Source organism: Enhydra lutris, unplaced genomic scaffold, assembly GCF_002288905.1.
Source record: "Enhydra lutris kenyoni isolate GAN:26980312 unplaced genomic scaffold, ASM228890v2 scaffoldscaffold53, whole genome shotgun sequence".
NCBI classification, from domain to species: domain Eukaryota; kingdom Metazoa; phylum Chordata; class Mammalia; order Carnivora; family Mustelidae; genus Enhydra; species Enhydra lutris.
The window spans coordinates 8,185,550-8,205,884 of NW_019154137.1; positions in this window are offsets into that span (position 1 = coordinate 8,185,550).

Here is a 20,335-nt window from a genome sequence, read left to right on the forward strand (position 1 = left end):
ATCACCACTTGTACATGAATATTGAAAAAATAGCTAGATTAAGCAATAGATAAAGCAATAGATAATGCACATTATATAAACTGTATGCTTACTGGTTTGCTAAAAATTAGATAAACCATTGATGTCATATTAATTGGCATGGGATGTATTCACTTTATATAGTTCCTTTTTGCTCTTATTTTATTTCCCTCTATTATTAAGATTCAGTCTGTTTAACAAAACATCTATAATTTATTAATATTTATTTGAAAAATACAAGACAGATTTGAAGACAGATGGAGATAGAACTGTTCAAAGAAAGCCATCAGCAGAATACATAGTGGATAAGTATTAGCCTACAAACCACATTCATTCAAATTATTCAAATCAAGGCAGAGAACAAAAGGGATGAAAGTTTTCATTTACTGCAACTACCTGTAAATAATTTAGAAATACTGGATTAAAATTTTAATAGTCAACATTATTTTAAAAATGGAGATTAAAAGATAAAAGACTGAGATAATTCCTTATATCAAGGCATTATTGATCCAGTAAAATATTTAGATTTGTTATAAACCAAAATAGAGATATTTCAGAGAGAAAATATAAAGCTGTAAAAAGTTAAAATATTTAAATATTTGGGTGACAATCTAAAGACAATTATACGTGGGCAGAAGATAACTTTAATAATTTTTATTGCATATAGCAGGGCACCTGTGTGGCTCAGTCATTAGGCGTCTGCCTTCAGCTTGGGTCATGATCCAAGGATCTTGGGATTGAGCCCCACATTGGGCTCCCTGCTAAGCAGAAAGCCTGCTTTTTCCCTCTCCCACTCCCCCTGCTTGTGTTCTCTTCCTTGCTATGTCTTTCTCTGTCAAATAAATAAATATCTTTAAATAAATAATAATTATTTTATTTTGAGCACCATTGTTTATTGGCACATTTACATAGACAATTTCTGATCCTATAGGTCTTATTATTCTAGGGCTGTTTTTTTCTTTTTTTCAGAACTGTTATTTTCTTTTTTTTTTTTTTTTAAATTTTATTTTTTATAAACATATATTTTTATCCCCAGGGGTACAGGTCTGTGAATCGCCAGGTTTACACACTTCACAGCACTCATCATAGCACATACCCTCCCCAATGTCCATAATCCCACCCCCCCAACCCCCCTCCCCCCATTAACCCTCAGTTTGTTTTGTGAGATTAAGAGTCACTTATGGTTTGTCTCCCTCCCAATCCCATCTTAGAACTGTTATTTTCTTAATGTGAAGCAAGTGAGGCTCAGTAAAGCTAAACAAATTTCTCAAGTTCAGTGAGCAAACAGAATCAAAATTCGGTTCTAGATCTGTATTGTCTTTGCTGTTTTCCCTATGCCATATTACCCTTCTACAGATGGCATACTAGTGAGATACCACTTTAATTGTCCCAGAAGTTTATTACTCAGAAACTTTGAGTATTTTCTACTGACAATTAGGAAAAAAAAAAACCCACAAAATGCATCTGAGAAATCAGTATGTCCATGCAATAACATACTTTTTTTTTCTTCACATGAAAATTCCTCTGATTAGGATTTTATTCACAGTCCCTTATCTATTACTTTACACACTATTGTAAGAAGCTTAGTAAAATGTTTTACTAGTCCATAGAATGTTAAATGTCTTATATTAAAAATTGTGGAAATGCCATGGAGAGACATTGGTATTAGCAAGAAGTATCGGCTAATAGCAAGGAAGAAAATGACTGACTAGGGTTTTAAAACCCCAGCAGTCTGAAGCCATTTAATAGAAGGGACAAACATCCATCAATATCCCAATAGCTTCTAAATGCATTACTTTATTAAGGCAGTGCATAAAACTGACACTTATGTCAGTTCCTGATGTCATTAAGGAAAGGCAAAGATAATAATAGCTAATATTTACTGAACACTTACTACGTGCTAAGTACTTTTCTAGGCCTTTTTTAATTTATTGACCCATTTGACTTCACAGTACTTTTTAATTATATGTATAGTCCTCTTAGTTTCATTTTTACAGATGAGAAAAATGAACTTTAGAGGGGTTAAGTAACTTGCTCAACATCATATGGAGATTAAAGGTCAGAATAAGGACTCAAACTGTTTGGGTGCTTCAAAAACACATGCTTTTTATCCAGTATGAGCAGTGTGACATACTGTCTCTTGTATTTGGTGTTTTCTTTATTAAAGAAAAGGAGAATACTCAACACTCAAAAAACAAATAACCCAGTCAAAAACTGGGTAGAAGACATGAACAGACATTTCTCCAAAGCAGACATACAAATGGTTAACAGACACATGAAAAAAAATGCTCAACATCACTAGACATCAGGGAAATACAAATCAAAACCACAATGAGATACCACCTTACACCAGTTAGAATGGCAAAAATTAACAAAACAGGAAACAGCAAATGTCGGTGAGGATGTGGAGAAAGGGGAACCATATTACACTGTTGGTGGGAGTACAAACTGGTACAGCCACTCTAGAAAACAGTATGGAGGTTCCTCAAGATGTTAAAAATAGAGCTACACTACGACCCAGCAATTGCACTACTAGGTATTTACCCAAAGATACAGATGTAATGAAAAGAAGGGGCACATGAACCCCAAAAATATTCATAATGGCAATGTCCACAATAACAAAACCGTGGAAGGAACCAAGATGCCCTCCAACAGATGAAAGGATAAAGAAGATGTGGTACATGTATACAATGGAATATTACTCAGCCATCAGAAAGGATGAATACCCACTATTTTCCTTGGATGGAATCAGAGGGGATCATGCTAAGTGAAGTAAGTCAAGCAGAGAAAGACAAATTACCATATGGTTTCACTCATATGTGGAACATAAGCAATAGCACAGAGGACCATAGGGGAAGGGAGAAAAATCTGAAGGGGGAGAAATCAGAGAAGGAGAACCATGAGACACTATGGACTCTGGGAAACAAAGTGAGGGTTTCAGAAGGGAGGGGGTTGGAGGATGGGATATCAGGGTCCATAAGGAGGGCATGTGTTGTGATGAGCACTGGGTGTTATATGCAACTAATGAATCATTGAACGCTACATCAAAAACAGATGTACTATACAGTGGCTAACTGAACATAAAAAAGGGAAGAGTAGAATAAATTTTAAAAGCTTTTTGTTTTATAAATAGCTTAAAGTTAAACTTTTGGAGTTTAAAGGGGTACAAATTTATTTGGAGAAGACATTTATTTTTCAAGCATTTATTAAATTTCTACAGTGTTTCAAACATTGTACTATATAATGTAGGATAAATCAGAGAAGAATAAAATACTGTCAGATCCTTTGGCAAACTCATAAGTTTAGTATAGAAAATAAGCATGTAGAGAAAGATTTTGTGTCATTTCATAAATTTCTTTAATAATGGTAGCACAGATGAGGGCATGGTTAACTCAGACTGGGAGCAAGGGAAGCTTGAGATTAGAGAATACTTCTTTGAAGCAGTAGACTTCAATAAGGGCACTGAGTTTCACAGTAAAAGAGAAGTCAGGTGTGTGTGTGTGTGTGTGTGTGTGTGTGTGTGTGTGTGTATGTATGTGTATTATGTCCATTGTATTCTTTTTGATCCTGGGCTATCACCACTACTGCTAAATTGTCACTTTTGATACAGGTCAGAAGGAAGGATGGCGGAGTGGGGGAGGAATGTAAGGGTGGAAGTGCTCTGAGAAAGGAAGAAGTGGAGGCAAAGGAAGTGAAGGGTTGCTATGGAAGTATATTCTTATGTAGGAATTGAATATTGAGATTAAACTGATTAAAAGGGGAATGAGAATGCTCAATACTTGTTTGCTTGGTTACTTACTTAGAGATGAAAATAGTTCTGTTTATTTTTATTTGTTTAATTCAGTGGTTTCTGAGAAAGTGACTATTCTGTCCTAGTTCAAATAATTTCTTCCAATATCCATTCACTGCTGACTGCTCTGTCAAATCATCAGGAATTTCATGAAGCAACACAGTCACATGAAGTATAGGGGGACTAACAACAGTACTAGTGGGCACTGGCATTGAATCATGCTTTGTGTCTATCGTGCTATTGAGGGCTCTTTGGGTTCTAGGAATAAAAGAAGACTCAATGTAGTGGAAATCAAGATTGGGGAGGGGTAAAAGGACTATCTAGGAAGGTTCTACAGTCACAGTAAAAGAGAACTGACAAGATGACAGGAAGACTAGGAATTACGTTAGCTCCAGGGCTAGTGTTCTTTCCATTTCCATCTCTATCTTTTTGAGGGTATCTCATCTCTCTGAGTCAGCTTCAGTTCTCTTTGCCTGTCTGTGTCAGTGTCTCTGTGCCCTGTGTCTGTGTCCATCTCTCTGTGTCTGTATCTCTTTTTTGTTTGCTTCTTTTTGCATGTTTGGCATTTTCTGTCTATGTGGCCACTCTCATTATGTATTTTTTTAATTTTTAATTTTTATTAACATATAATGTATTATTAGCCCCAGGGGTACAGGTCTGTGTCACTCATTATATATATTTTTTAGGATTTTATTTATTTATTTGACAGACAGAGATCACAAGTAGGCAGAGAGGCAGGCAGAGAGAGAGGAGGAAGCAGGCTCCCTGCTTGATGAAGAAACTGATTATCAACAGGTTAATAAGTTGTCAATAATCACTAAGATTAATAAGTTAATAAGTTGTCAATAATCACTAAGATGGGGCAGAAATCGAAAACCAGTCTGTCTGAATACAATGACCAAGTTCTTTCCACTAGATTATACCTCAAAAACCAAGTCATAAAATATTCTTTGCTTTTAATCCAGAAATCCCACTGATAAGAAGTTATGCTTAATAAATAATTTATCTGAAGATAAAAGTTATTCATTGGAGCATTATATACTCAACCTAAATAACTCCACAAGCTCCAGGCTTTTTGGGTCAACCTTACCTTTAATATCCAAATAAACATATATGAATTCTCATCCCACATTCTTTGGGAAATAAAATTCGCTCTCCAGTATCACTGAGAATTATCCTGCATGGACATTGACACTCTGTTTTCACATTTACACTGAATTCTTCATCAGATGATGAGTCTTCCAGTGTGATATATTCTTCATCATAGATTTTTGCATTAATTTTGATTTTCTGAAAAAGTGTACTAAAGCATTATTTATTTTTGATTACTAAGTATTTTGGTTTCCTTTAAATTTTGCACCCAGTAGAATGCCTCGCTTGTCTCACTATAATCCTAGCCCTGATGAATATATAGGTTTTGGCGAAGAAGCAACGATGACATATAGAAGACAGTAATCAATGGCCACTTAAATAAGAGACACCTGCTTATTCTTTATTCTTCCTCTATCTATCTACCTATTATCTATCTATCATCTATCTATCTATCTATCTATCTATCACCATTCTATCTATCTATCAAATCCTAATCTTCAACACATCTGAAGAGCTAGCCCCTAGGGGAGAAAGTGGGAGTAAGTCTTCTAGCAGCTGACCACTTCAAGGTGAAAAAGATAGCAAAATAACAGACTACATATTCCTCTCCATTTCACATTTGTGTATGTACACAATCCTGGCTAACAATAGGAGAGAGAAAGATTTGAATCAGTTATAAATTAGTCTAAACTAAGCTTTTCCTAACCATACATGACTGGGAGTTGTGTAATCTACTTAAGGTGTCATTAAAGGAAAGGAGAGGGAGATGCAAAATAGCTCATATGCAGATGGGGATTGGAGAAAAACTCAGAAATGGTTTCACATTATACCTCAAATAGAAACTATTGCATAGATTGGTTACATTGGATTATAAGCAATATGTCATTTCATCATCTTTTAATAACCTAGCATAATACTAGATATATAACTAGAGCCACAAATACCTGCTATTTTAACATGACCAGATTCAGAAAAAAGAAATAAAAAAAATAGTCATCAGAAAATTACAAAATGACAAGATTGGTAAAGGGGACACACTAAACTTATCCAGGCATGTTATTTAGGATGACCCCAATCAAGAGCAGGAAGGAGTGATGTGAGAGGACAGCATCAAAGATGAATAGGAAAATTTACTCTTGACATTTCTGACCTAATATTAACATCAACATGAGATTAGGAAGATAGGATCAGACCTAGGAAAAAACTTTGAGGTCATCATATCCAGTCCCTTGCCTTCAAGCAGGTGAGAATCTTCAACATCCAGAACAACATACTGTAGATTGAAAAAACAAAAACAAAAACAAAAACAAAAAAAAGATCTGTTTAAGGATTGTCTACTGCTTACAACATCCATTTGTAAGTATTTTTCCAACATTTTTTTTGACAGCAGTTTTTTGTACCTATAATGCTACCGATATTTTACTTTTCCTATAACCCGACTGATGTTTCTAAGAGAAATTTTCTTAATATTGACATATTAAAATGCGAGGACTTTGATTAACAGATCAAAAAGTACATATGGAAGAAAATGCCATGAGTTACAACTAATAACCTATACTAGTTCTGTGGTTTTGTCCTTTTACCAAAGGCTGGGCTAACTGCATCACATCTCACAAATGGCCTGTTTTAATGTTACAGTATTCGGTAAAGTTACATTTAAAGATGACTAATCTATTCAGATATATTGTACTTACCGAGAACATTTTGTATACTGGAAGTTCGAGTGTGGTAGTCAAGAAAATTTAGGTACATCAGTGAAAACTAAACATGAATTTAAAAAAAATAAAAATTACATTAAACAACATAAGATCAATTTGTATTCCCTTTCTTCCCTAAGAGGAATTCATTTTTAAATCTTAGTAAGGAGGTAGGCATCAGTTGGATCTATTTGATATATAGATAGTATTTCTTTACACAACATACATCTTTATAGTTTTCTCTGAAAACAGATTTTCCATTAAAAGTTTTCTGAAAATAGATTTTAAAATTTTAGTCACATCCAAACACCTTGACCTCATTTAGAATATAATTATTTGGAAATTTGCAAGCAAAGGTAAAGTGAACTGAAGTATTTCTTTTTTTAAGCTTTTTTATTTTATTTTATTTTATTTTTTCAGTGTTCCAAAATTCATTGTTTATGCTTATTTTAAAACTCTCCTTATATCCCCCACTCTTATACTCTATGCCCATGAGTTTTGGAGGTCTTTAGATCTAGGTCAGAATACTATGGCAAACCTGCTTCTACTTGGGAGAACTAAGAAGACTGAAAAATAAATTTGGGAGTAGCTAGGTAGTCAGCAAAACATGGAGAATAAAAAGTATCTGGATGTAATTGAGGATGATCAATTAGGTGCTACCTTATTCAAGTTTTTTAAAAAATTTTAATTTATTTTTTAAATTTCTTTTCAGTGTTCCAGAATTCATTGTTTATGTACCAAACCCAGTGTTCCATGCAATATGTGCCCTCCATAACACTCACCACCAGGCTCACATAACCTCCCACTCCCCGCCCCTCCAAAACCCTCAGATTGTTTTTCAGAGACCGTAGTCTCTCATGGTTCATCTCCCCCTCCAATTTCAGGTTTTCTTTGGAAAGAGCTTGTCTTTCTTTTCTTAAAAATTTGAATTCCTTTTTTAAAAACTTGAATTCTTTCAATTTATTTTTTAACTTAAAAAACTTAATACAGAATTATACTTTGAGATGATTTTTAGTTAATTTTCCAGTACCATTATATGAGTTAGTTATATTGATGAAAAGAAAGCATTAAAGCAAAACTGGGCTGTGAATTAAGAATTAGTGAAAAAATACATAATTAACTTCATTTCTGTTAGAGACATAAGGATAGTCAATTAATTAAATTTTAAAAATTTACACAGATTTAGATGAATTTTTCACTCTTCACTGGATTAGTAAAATACACTCTCAATATCCATATGTAAGAAAATACCTCCACCAGGTCCATAAATTAATTCTTCAGCAAAAAAAGAGATGTTTGGTTTAAATATATTTAAAATTATTCATCTCATTTTAAATGCTCATTTAATGTTTTAATAGACTTTATTTTTTAAAGCGGTTTTAGCTTCACATCAAAATGGCCTTGAAAGTGTAGATTTACCATATACGTCCTACCCTCTGTACACACAGCCTCTCCTATTTGAAACGTCCCACAGCAGAATGGTACATTTATTACAGCCCATGAACATTCAGTGACATATCATTATCACTCAAGGTGCATCATTTACATTAGGGTTCACTCTTGTACATTCTATGGGTTTTGACAAATGTGTAATAACATGTATTCACCATTACAGCAGCATGCAAAGTCATTCTCCTGCCCTAATAATCCTCTGTGCTTTGCCTACTCATCCCTCTCTCCTTGCCAACCGCTGGAAACTGCTGATCTTTCTACTGTCTCTATAGTTTTGCCCTTTTCAGGATGTCCTGTAGTTGGAAGCATACAGCATGTAGTTGTTGGAAACATACAGCATGTACTCTTTTCAGATTGGCTTCTTTCACTTGGTCATATGCATTTAAAGTTCCTTCATGTCGTTTTGTGGCTAAATTGCTCTTTTTTTTTAGTGTTTTTAGTGCTTTTGTTTTCTTTTTTTGTTTCCAGACTCGAAGAACTAGGTTTCTTAGCCATATTACAAATGATTGATTTGGGTCAATCACTCCTCTTTTAATTTCAATCCATATGATTGGATGGGGCTGATTTCATGACCTGATCTCATATTGGGAACATGACCCAGTATCTGACCTATCTTTTAATTTTATAATCTTCTTCTTTTAATTATCCTTCATTATCTCATGTATTAGAGATCAGCTATGTATGCCTGAGTGGTCAATTCCAGGAAGCAGTCTATTTATGAATAGCCCATGAGCTCCATATGTTTGTTTTCATTTTTAAGTGTTGCAAAAAAAGGTGACATTCTGTGTCATAGTACATAAACCTAAAATATTTATTATCAAGTCCTTTCAGAAAGTTTGCAGATCCCTGCCACTGATTATAACAGAATTGTCCTAACATTTATTTCAATGGTTTTAATTATTTTTATATATAAATATTTAAAGCCCCTATAATTTATTTTGAGGTACACTTTGAGAAAAGAATCTTTTTTTTTAAAATGGGGAACGAATTTACATAATACTGTTTATTGAATGGTCTATGTTTCCCTTTTTATTTGTAATAGCACTTCTCATACGTTCATATACTTTTGTATAAGTTTGAATCTTTTTCCAATTCTTCATTCTGTTTGCCCACCCCATAACAATATCATATTTTATTTTAATTACTGTACTTTATCATAAATCCTGATATATTATATGGTACAGCCAGTCTTTCATCTATGTTGTTCCTTTCCTGAGTTGTTGTTATTATTTTAGATCTTTACCCTTTCATATGACTCAGTTTAGAAGTAGATGGATGGACAGATCATCCAAGCAAAAGATCAACAAGGAAATAAAGGCCTTAAATGACACACTGGACCAGATGGACATCACAGATATATTCAGAACATTTCATCCCAAAGCAACAGAATACACATTCTTCTCTAGTGCACATGGAACATTCTCCAGAATAGATCACATTCTCGGTCCTAAATCAGGTCTCAACTGGTATCAAAAGATTGGAATCATTCCCTGCATATTTTCAGACCACAATGCTCTGAAGCTAGAACTCAATCACAAGAGGAAATTTGGAAAGAACCCAAATACATGGAGACTAAACAGCATCCTTCTAAAGAATGAATGGGTCAACCAGGAAATTAAAGAAGAATTGAAAAAATTCATGGAAACAAATGATAATGAAAACACAACGGTTCAAAATCTGTGGGACACAACAAAGGCAGTCCTGAGAGGAAAATATATAGCGGTACAAGCCTTTCTCAAGAAACAAGAAAGGTCTCAGGTACACAACCTAACCCTACACCTAAAAGAGCTAGAGAAAGAACAAGAAAGAAACCCTAAACCCAGCAGGAGAAGAGAAATCATAAAGATCAGAGCAGAAATCAATGAAATAGAAACCAAAAAAACAATAGAACAAATCAACGAAACCAGGAGCTGGTTCTTTGAAAGAATTAATAAGATCGATAAACCCCCGGCCAGACTTATCAAAAAGAAAAGAGAAAGGACCCAAATAAATAAAATCATGAATGAAAGAGGAGAGATCACAACGAACACCAAAGAAATACAGACAATTATAAGAACGTACTATGAGCAACTCTATGCCAACAATTTTGACAATCTGGAAGAAATGGATGCATTCCTAGAGACATATAAACTACCACAACTGAACCAGGAAGAAATAGAAAGCCTGAACAGACCCATAACCAGTAAGGAGATTGAAACAGTCATCAAAAATCTCCAAACAAACAAAAGCCCAGGGCCAGATGGCGTCCCGGGGTAATTCTACCAAACATTTAAAGAAGAACTAATTCCTATTCTCCTGAAACTGTTCCAAAAATTAGAAACGGAAGGAAAACTTCCAAACTCATTTTATGAGGCCAGCATCACCTTGATCCCAAAACCAGACAAGGATCCCATCAAAAAAGAGAACTACAGGCCAATATCCTTGATGAACACAGATGCAAAAATTCTCGCCAAAATACTAGCCAATAGGATTCAACAGTACATTAAAAGGATTATTCACCACGACCAAGTGGGATTTATTCCAGGGCTGCAAGGTTGGTTCAACATCCGCAAATCAATCAATGTGATACAACACATTAATAAAAGAAAGAACAAGAACCATATGGTACTCTCCATAGATGCTGAAAAAGCATTTGACAAAGTACAGCATCCCTTCCTGATCAAAACTCTTCAAAGTGTAGGGATAGAGGGCACCTACCTCAATATTATCAAAGCCATCTATGAAAAACCCACCGCAAATATCATTCTCAATGGAGAAAAACTGAAAGCTTTTCCGCTAAGGTCAGGAACACGGCAGGGATGTCCGTTATCACCACTGCTATTCAACATAGTACTAGAAGTCCTAGCCTCAGCAGTCAGACAACAAAAGGAAATTAAAGGCATCCAAATTGGCAAAGTAGAAGTAGATGGAGAGGAGAAGGGAGTTGAGGGAAATTGGAAGGGGAGGTGAATCATGAGAGACTATGGACTCTGAAAAACAACATGAGGGTCTTGAAGGGGCGGGGGGTGGGAGGTTGGGGGAAAAAGGTGGTGGGTATTAGAGAGGGCACGTATTGCATGGAGCACTGGGTGTGGTGCAAAAACAATGAATACTGTTACGCTGAAAAGAAATAAAAAAAAAAAGACATACCATATCAAAAAAAAAAAAAAAAAAAAAAAAAAAAAGAAGTAGTACATTTAGTTGCATGAAAAGCCCTGTTAGGACATTGAGTAGAACTGCAATAAACTTATGGGACAATTTGGGGAAATTAACATATTTGGGATATACAGTCTTTCCAAATTCACGTGTAAGTATAACATAGTTTTGTTTTTTTTTTTTAGGTTATTATAAAATTGGATTTTTTTACTATTCCGCTGCCTAACTGGCCATTGTTGATATATAGTACTGTTGATTATTGTTTGTTGATTTATATTCAGAAAATCTGCTTAAGCCTTTTATTAGTTATAAAAATTTGTAGATTCAGACTTACAATGTAAAAACTTATCAACTATAAGTAACAATTAAGTTTTTCTAATGCTTACCAATGTTATGTCCCCTTCTTTTCCCATTTATTACCAGATTATCCATTAAAATATTTAATAATGATGTTAGTAGGAATTCTTGTCATTTTCTGATATCCATGGGCGTACCCTTCCAAGTTTTACTATTAGGTATCTGTTAGATATAGAATTTTGGTATATATGTTTTGTCACTTTAGGAAAATCCCTTCTATTCCTTTTAAAACATACTCATTCAAATATTCCTTAGTGAAAATTGTTCTGTATTATGAAACCCCTTATAAATAAATTCTCCCATTTGTTATCTATTTTTCATAACACTGTTTTTCCTCACTGCTGTGAACTTTTAGTTTACAGGCTTATCTTGGGTGGGGATTTCTTCTGTTCTCTTAAATTTTTTTGATGTGTGTTTCTCTCCCTTTTCTGATATCTGCATGTCTAAAGATTTTACATTTGCCTACCAAGACAATCAGGCTTCTCAGATTAAAATCAAGTCTCAATTTACTGACTGGAGATCTCTCATCCTGGAGGAAAATTTCAGAGCTTGTTCTAGAGCAGAAGGTAACTTGCTACCTCCCACCTCCTCTGGCAACAGATTGACACTAGCTACAACCATTGGCAGTAACCCCAGAATTTTGTAGCCATATTGTGAGGAGATGGGGGAGGCTGTGCTCCAGATATCCAGTTTCCAGATACATCAGTCAACATGGGGAGGCTTTAGTTTCTCTTAATTCACAGAAGTTGAGTTCTGTCATCTCTTTCTGGTTATAGCTTTGGAGACCAAAGAGTCTAAAATATTGAATTTAGACATCTAACCCCTCCTTACTAAGGTATGAAACCTATTCTCTAACTTATTATGCAGCGTTCCTGTCAAAAAGTAATTCAAATCACGTCATACCTGAAAGCCCTTACATTGGCCTACAGGGTTCTACATAATCTTGTCCCAACATTATTTCTCTGACCTTCTTTTCTATACCACTCTTCCTTTTGTTCTTTAGTCTCAAACCATGCAGACCTTGATGTCTTTTAAATATACCAAGTAAGATCTTATCTCAGGGTTTTAAAATTGTAGTTCTGTCTGGTAATTCCTTCCCCAGATATTTGCATGGTTCAAAGTCTTTTTTCATTCAGATCTCTGCCTAAAGATCTGTCAACTTCTCAAAGAAACTTTTCTTAATTGTGCTCTATTCTTTATGGCTCATATTATAATAAACACTTATTTATGTTTTTGCTATCTATTTTATCTATTTGAATGTCAGCTCCACAAAAGCTAAGACTTCATTATAGTCACAGCTATATCCTCAGCTCCTGGAATAGTATTTGGCACATAGTAAAGGCCCAATAAGTATTTGTTGAATGAATAAATAAAGTATCAAATTTGATCCTCAAACACTGTGTGAGGTCAGTGTGATATATTCCCAATGCTTTAGAATCAGTGAAAACACTATATTCCCAGAAGTTAAGTAACTTGCCTAAAGCTACACTGCTAAAAGGTGGCAAAACTATGTTTGTTGCATTACATATCTTTCCAGAAAACAGAGTCCATCAAAATTCGATTATGGGTAATGGTTATGTTGGGAATCCATAATTACCTCATATATGTTTTTCTTCAGATATAAATTAGTTCTTATGAATTAATATTTTGCTTTCAAAAACCCTTCAATAATTTTCCACTGCTCTTAGAATAAAATTCAAATTTTTAGCATGGCCTTAAAGGCTTTCCATGATATCCAACTTCATCTAGTCCCTTGTTTCCTTTCACTCTAGCTGTACAGACATGTTTTTTTCTTTATCTCAAACACTAAGTCCTCCCAATTCCATCAGAGTTTTTTATTTCTTATTTTTTCCTTTTGAAAAACTTCCCTAACTTTTTTCTTAACTGGTTTCATATTCCTATCTTAGCTCAGAGAGGACTTCCCTGATCATCCTATCTAACCCTTTCAACTCAAGTCTCATTACTCTCTATCCCAGTATCCTGCTTTATTTTCCTCATGGCATTTAATGTTATTTACAATTATCTTTCTTTTTGTTCATTTGTTTTTGGTCTTCTCCTGTCTCCACCACAATATATACTATCTAAAGATAACAACCTTGTTTGTCTTTTTATTATTTTGTTCGTAGAACCTAGAATAGTGACTGGCACAAAGGAGGGACAGACAAATAATTATGAGATGATGATGATAATAATTAATCATTGAGTTCTTAAATGTATTGCATGTAGTAGCCTTTTATCTGTATTATTCCTCAAAAATTCAATAAGATTGATACATTTTTTAGATCTGTTTTATAGGCAATGAAACCAAGAAATAGTCAACAATTTGCCTAAGATCACACAGCTAAGGAGTGAATGGATGAAAAGAACCCAGACAATTTAGTTTGAGAGGTAGTGCCCTTCACCTCAATTTAAAATTGAAGTATAAATAAATGATTTAGCTAATTGATTTTGCACTCTTAATTGTCTCAGAATTGTGATCTTACCTCCATGTTGTGTTTTAACTTAAGTAGTGGAACATACTTAACTTTGGGTGGTATAAATCAGTTTTGAGGAATACAAAGAAAGGTGTATTAGAGGAACCTGTTGGAATTGAGTTTTCTAAAGTTTCTGGCTCCTCTTAAATTTGCCCATTCAAATTGCCAAAATACCACCATTTCCCAATTGATACATCAATCTTCTGAGAAAGAGGGAACATTTTTTTAAAAAATGGCTATTTTAATATAGCAATCTATATGTGAAATATTCTATAATGTGGACTTTAGAGATTCAGGTTAGACAATCTCACTTTTAACCATCTGTTTCTAGCTCAAAAATCCTAGATTTAACCATTCTCTTCTTTATTGTAGTTTATTAAACACTGCATGGAGTAACCAAGACATTTTCTTATCCTGAAATTTGTAGCCATTTTCCATTGAATATCACCCATGGAGTACAATTAGTCTTATGCCAAGAGGGAAGAGACAATATCCTAAAAAACTACTTTCCTAGTTTTTTCTTTCTTGTTTTTTTTTTTTTTTTTTAAACATTCCTAGTTTTTTACATGAATGGCCAGTCTCCCATCTAGGGAAACATAAATCCTCACTATGATTCACCAAATTTTGACTCAACTAATTCCACAGTCTGACAGTTGCCATCTTGATACCAGTTACTATCTTGATACCAGTTACTCCATTAAGAACTTTTGATTGCAAATAGCAAAGCAAAGCCAAACCAAATTAGGCCAAAAAAAAAAAAAAAAGGAGGAATAAAGTGTAAGGACAACAAATCATCTCACAGAGATTGATCACAGATATTTACCCAGGCTCCAGAGGGTGACTGGAGCCAAAGACTGAAAGTCTTTAGGAAGTCCAACTCTCATCTCTGCTTCCATCTCTGCTTATTTGTTTTGTTCTCTTTTCTTTCTTCAGTTGGGCTTATTTATTTTTTCCTTCTATCCAGTTAACTATGGCTACCCTTCAGCTCTTAATTTCCATGTTACATTTCTAGCTGGAGTCTAATGCTAAGGCTTAATTCCAAATCCCAGGGGAAAGGTTCTTAACTGGGTAACTATGGCCAGTCTTCCACATGTAGTTTAATTAGATATGATTAAGAGTGTTCAATCACAAAGTAAAATAAATGGCGTCTGAGAGCCCACAGGTGTGTATTAAAAAACACAAAGCAAACTTTTTCCAGACAAAAGTAGATGGGTTGAACAAATAGATAATAGCCCACTATTCTTTTTTTTCTTGCTTTTTGAAAATATACTCTACTTAATAATGTTTGATTGACTTAAAAACAATAACTGTCATGGTTTAAATACAGTATTAAACATTTTTTGGAAATATTCTGTGTCTTCCAGAAACTAAGCTATCACTTAATAGGCATTATTTCCTTTAATTTTCTTAAGAACCCAAGGAGTGTTAATGTAATTATCTCTATTTTCTATTTTATTGAAAAATAATTTACAGGGAGTGTTATATGTTTCAGTTGTACAATATAATGATTCAATACATTAATCAGCAATTCAATACACTACCCAACAGCCCACTATTCTTAATCATCTTTGTTTTAGACTATATGCCTTATTTCTTTTTAAATTTTATTTTCTCAGTGTTCCAAGATTCATTGTTTATGCACCACACATAGTGCTCCATGCAATATGTGCCCTCCTTAATACCCACCACCAGGCTCACCTATTCTCCTCTCCCTTCCCCTCCAAAACCCTCAGTTTGTTTCTCAGAGTCCACAGTCTCTCATGGTTTGTCTCCCCCTCTGATTTCCCCCAATTCACTTTTCATTTCCTTCTCCTAATGTCCTCCACGTTATTCCTTATGCTCCACAAATAAGTGAAACCATATGATAATTGACTCTCTCTCCTTGGCTTATTTCACTCAGCATAATCTCCTCCAGTCCCATCCATGTTGATACAAAAGTTGAGTATTCATCCATTCTAATGGCTGATTATATGACTTATTTTTTAAAATAATCAGATTTCCAGGACACCTGAATGATACAGTCAGTTAAGCGTCTGCCTTCGGCTCAGGTCATGATCCCAGGGTCCTGGAATTGAGGGCCACATCAGGCTTCTTGCTCAGTGGGGAGCCTGTTTCTCCCTCTGCCTGCTGGTCCCCTTGCTTGTGCTTGCTCTCTCTCACTCTCTGATAAATAAATAAATAAATAAACAAACCAGCTTTGCAATTTAATTACACAGATAAACCAGGTTATGATTAATCACATAAAGTTTCCTTATAAATTAGTAACTATCCCAACACATTTAAGATATAATATATTTGCATACAACTTTCCAGGAATTCATCTATTTCACAAAACAAAATACATCTTTAGGGACTTATAGAAGATGGCGATAATGACCAGTTTTCTAAGGAATGAGAAAATATTATTTTATACTACATTGCAATGCTAACTTTTCAAATATATTTTTACTTTAGTTGAATGACAATATTTCAAAATGAGTACTTTATTGTACTTTATTGTTGTTTACTTTTTTCAAGTAGAGACAATATCTAGATTGGAATGTAATTTGGGCAATTGTTGAAGAGATCAGAATACACTATCGGGCAGTTGTTTTAGTTGATTTTATATGACTATGTTATGCATCTCATTTTCTCCTCAGTTGTTTGAATAATTTTATGTAAATCAGCATGCTTTATTCATCTTCAAATTCTCATTTTCAAGTCCAAGTCTGTATTTTGGAATAAGTACAGCTTTTTGAAGCTTTAAAAAAAGTTGAGATACATACATGATTTCAGAAACTACCTAAATATAGATAATTGTTAGATATACATCTCCAACATTAATTTCTCTTCCTCTGTTTTGTCCCACATTCTCAATCACCCACGTGACATCTCTGTTTGGAATCTAAACGATACCTCAAATTTAATGTACCCTCCAATCTCCTGCCAAAAGTCAACCCCTTACTAACTTTCTCATTACAACAGCTGTCTCCACAAATCTCCCAGCTTCCCCAATTCTACTATCCTTCATCTTTCACATTATTAAGATCTGTCCATTTCCCCACATGAAATATATTTTAGCTTCTGTGCTTCCATTCAACATTTTTGTCACCACTCTTGTCCTTACCATCCAATCATTAGCGTATAGCAATAAAGCCATTTCTAGAGTGTTTTTACTCCAGTGTGTGTTACAGAATTGTGAAAAGCATCTTTGGTAAATGAAATTTTTATGAGATCACTCCCCCTGTTCCCATTACTTTGAACATAAAATTTAATAAAAATAACAAAAGTAACACTTACATAGTACTTAACAGGGTCTCTTTAAAGTGCTTTACACGTATTGATTCTTTTAGTTTCCAATATCCATAAAGTAGTTTACTATTATTATTTTCCATTTACAAAAACCAGAGAGAGGAACAGAGAGGTTAATTAATTTGCTAAAATTTTGTAGCTAATAAGTAACATTTCCTGAATTTATCTATCAAACTCTTCTCATTACTTTTAATTGCTTAACACATTTGTTCCCCATATCACCTCACTGACCTTAATTCATTAAGACTAAATACAGGTCCCACTTGGAAGGGTCTAACAGTAAAGACAGGGCTAGTAAATGGAAAATATGAGCCACCAATTTAAAATTTAACAATTTTAAACCAAATTGTTTAAAATACATGCACACCTACACTTACTTTAAGCACAGCAATTTTTTTTCTTTTTACCAGGCTTCTAAATCATATGTGACAATATGTTTTTAGTTTTGGCCATGGCAAATCTGTACCTCATTTAAAGGGAAATGAAAAGACTAGATCATCACACAGATTTACAAACAGGGAGATTTACTTGGCAGATGTTGATGTGGCCTTAACCTCTCCAGGTTTTAGCAGCTGGACTCAGACACTGTAATGACTCTGTGTCACTCTCCCAATTTGTGACTAATCCAAACTGCTTCCTGTTCTTGGGAGAAACGAGTCATCTGGAAGTGATTGGTTATATCAATTTTATGTAACAATGTTCTCATTTGCACCTATTTCTGCCAGCTCACCTAGAGAAAGCTGTCAAAAGTCAAACTCCTATTCCAAATCCCCCAAAGTCAGCACAGCCAGAACAGATGAGTCCTTATTTAGTTCTCTGCATTCCTCTTGTGACACCTGTCATTTCTAAGAAATGTTGGATTTTTTTTATCAGTAGCAATTGAGAATATTGGATATTAAATTCTCTGAACTGAAAAAAAAACAATATAATATAATAAGGAGGATAAATAAAAAGAAGGATAAATAAAAAGCAGACATGAACCATGCAGAACTAGGTTTGTTTTAGGCTTTTCTATATACTGTCTCTACCATTACCAACAAACTATATAGTTTTTCTCAGCTTCATAAACTCCTCTGTAAAATGGAGATAGGTCCTAAGTTATGGAATGCTTCGTGGATTAAGTGGCATAATACATGCAAAGTGTCTGGTACTCCACATCACTTGACATGATGAGCACTGGGTGATTAAAATGAAAGCTTAAAAAAAGTATCTGGCACTGTGTAAATGAAGGATATTATGTAAAAAAGGTACATTTAAAAACTATGTGGAATATCTAGTCTTTATCTGGGATGTAAAAACCTGGGAAGAATACCACTTACACCCTATAGCACCAACAAAAAACTGGACAAACTGGAAATTCATTAACCCCAAATCTAAGAAAATTCTGATGTTTTCAAGAGAAGACATGACATGAGCCCTTTCTCAACTGGTGCAGACATAGTCAGATTCCAGTAAGATTTCAGGTAAAGTTGTTAACAAACTGGAAAAGGCTAAGTCTGTGTTAGCAAAAGAATATGGAAACTTCTTTTTTTTAAAGATCTTTTTCTTTCTTTTACTTTTTAAAAGACTTTATTTACTTATTTGAAAGAGAGAGAGAGAGAGAGAGAGAGAGAGAACAAGCTGGGGGAGGGGTGGCAGAGGAAGAGGGAGAAGCAGACTCTCAGCTGAGCAGAGAGCCCGACCTGGGGCTTTATCCCAAGACCCTGAGATCATGAACTGAGCTGAAGGTAGACGCTTAACCAACTGAGCCACCCAGGCACCCCTATTTTTTTTTGAAAAAAAAAAATTTTTAGTTTTTAAATTTTACTTTATCCTTTTTTCTATCATGAACTATGCTTTTGGTGTCATGTCAAAAAATATTTGCCTAACTTATGCCCACAAAACTTTCTTATATGATTTCTTTTGTAAGTTTTATTGTTTTACATTTTTCAGTTTGGTCTGTGATCCACCACACCTGAGTTTATGTTAATGAGATGACTGGTGGTTGGAAGCCTCAACATAGCTTCAGGATGGGAGCTGGTTGCCAGAGAAACCAATCATGTGTCTAGAGGGTTGGACTTTTTTAATCACCAGAGAGTGGAGTGTGTGTGGGGGGACATGTTATATAGAGGTTAAACTAATCTCCCATGGCCAATGCTTTAATCAATCATCTCTAGGCAATAAAGCCTTCATATAAGCCTAGAAGGACTAGCTTTGGATAACTTCCAGATAGGTGAACCAGAACACTCCTCTTTCTCAATGCATCCTAAACTCCCTGGTGACAGAAGCTCTATGCTCAGGACCCTTCTGGACTTCAACCTATGTATCTCTTCATCTGGCTATTTATTTGTATCCTTTAATATCCTTGGTAATAAACCAGTAATCTACAAAGTAAACTGCCTGAGTTCTGTAAGCTGTTCTATCAAATTAATTGAACCTAATGGGAAGGGTATGGGAATATCTGATTTATAGCCAGTTGGTCAGAACCACAGGTGATAATCTGTACTTGCATTTGGCATTTGAAAGGGAGGCCGTCTTGTGAGACTGGACCCTCAACCTGTGAGATCTGAAACTATCTCCAGATAAATAGCATCAGAATTGAGTTAAATTGTAGATAACACAGCTGTCTATCTGGAAAGTTGGAGAACTGCTTGATTTGGAAAAAAAAAAAATCCCATGCATTTTTTGACCAGAAATACCAGAAGTATTGAGAACGAATAGAGTGTTAAGGAAAACAGGTTAGTATTTTCCATATTAACCCTTATTAGATTTCAAAGTTTTGTCTATTTCTAGTTGTCTGAGAGTCTGTATAAAGAGTGGCTACTATATTTTGTTTAATACAACTGGCATCCATCAGTATGTTCTCTATAGTTCAGATTCTGCTTTTTGTTTATTCATTTCTTAAGATTCCATTTATGAGTGAAATCATATGGTATTTGTCTTTCTCTTATTTCACTTAGCATTATACCTTTTAGGTACACACACACACACACACACACACACACACCACATCTTCTTTGTCCATTCATCTATGGATGGACACTTGGGTT